The sequence below is a fragment of the Rhinolophus sinicus genome, chromosome 18 (genome assembly GCF_057876585.1).
Source record: "Rhinolophus sinicus isolate RSI-liver-muscle chromosome 18, RSI-T2T, whole genome shotgun sequence".
NCBI lineage: Eukaryota > Metazoa > Chordata > Mammalia > Chiroptera > Rhinolophidae > Rhinolophus > Rhinolophus sinicus.
The window spans coordinates 61,007,820-61,009,033 of NC_142518.1; the positions used below are offsets into that span (position 1 = coordinate 61,007,820).

A 1,214-nucleotide genomic window follows, 5' to 3' on the forward strand; every position below is an offset into this window, starting at 1 on the left:
ATACAAATGAACCATGAAACCAAGAGCTTGTTTTTTTGAAAACATAAACAAAATTGACAAAACTTTAATCAGATTAATCAAGAAAAAGAGAGGACCCAAATAAATAAAATCAGAAACGAATGTGGACAAGTAAAAACTGACACCAAAGAAATGCAAAGGATTATAAGAAAATATTATGAACAATTATATGCCAAAAAATTGGACAATCTGGAAGACATGAATAAATTCCTAGAAATATACAATCTTCCATGGCTCAATCAAAAAGAAAGAGAGAAGCTTATTCTGGCCCTTTGCGTCCACTTCCATCGGTTCTTGTGGTTGCTTTTCAGAACTCAGCCTCCAAAATGGTGAAGAAGATCGGGAGCAAGTTGGCTTTTGAGAAAGCTTTGAACAGTGCAGAAAATAAGCTCGTAGTAGCTGTCTTCTCAGCCACGTGGTGTGGGCCTTGCAAAATGATCAAGCTATTCTTTCATTGCCTATCTGAGAAGTATTCCAATGTGGTGTTCCTTGAAGCGGATGTGGACGACTGTCAGGATGTTGCTTCAGATTGTGATGTCATATGCATGCTAACCTTCCAGTTTTTGAAAAATGGACAAATGGTGGGTGTACTTTCTGGAGCTAGTATGGAAAAACTTGAATCCACCATCAATAAATTAATCTAATTTTGTATTCTGAAAACATAACCAGCCATTGGCTCTTCAAAACTTGTCAATTTTTTTATTTACAAAAAGAAAAGATCAAGTAGAAAATTATATTCAACTGCCATCTAATTATAAATGAGAATAAAATATTAATTCTACATTGTTTTAAAAAAAAACAAGAAGAAACAGAAAATCTGAACAGACGAATTACTACCAATGAATCAAATCAGTAGTCAAAAATCTCCCATTAAACAAAAGTCCTAGACTGGATGGCTTCACCGGTGAATTTTACCAAACATTCAGAGAAGAATTAATACCTATTCTTCTCAAACTATTCCAAAAAATTAAGAGAAGGGAAGGCTCCCAAACTCATCCTATGAGGCACCATTACGCTGATTCAAAAACGTGACAAAGACGTTAACAAAAAAAAAAAAAAAAAAAAAAAAAAAAAAAAAAAATTCTAGGCCAATATCCCAGAGAAACACAGATGAAAATCCTCAACAAAATTTAGCAAACCGAATTTTGCCATACCTGAAAAAGATCATACACCATGATCAAGTGGTATTTATTCCA

At 33.7% G+C, this 1,214-nt stretch overlaps 1 pseudogene; it reads left to right on the plus strand.

The window, feature by feature from the left end:
• Positions 1-344: 344 nt before the first annotated feature.
• Positions 345-662, plus strand: LOC109438468 (thioredoxin pseudogene; annotated as a pseudogene).
• Positions 663-1,214: the final 552 nt, after the last annotated feature.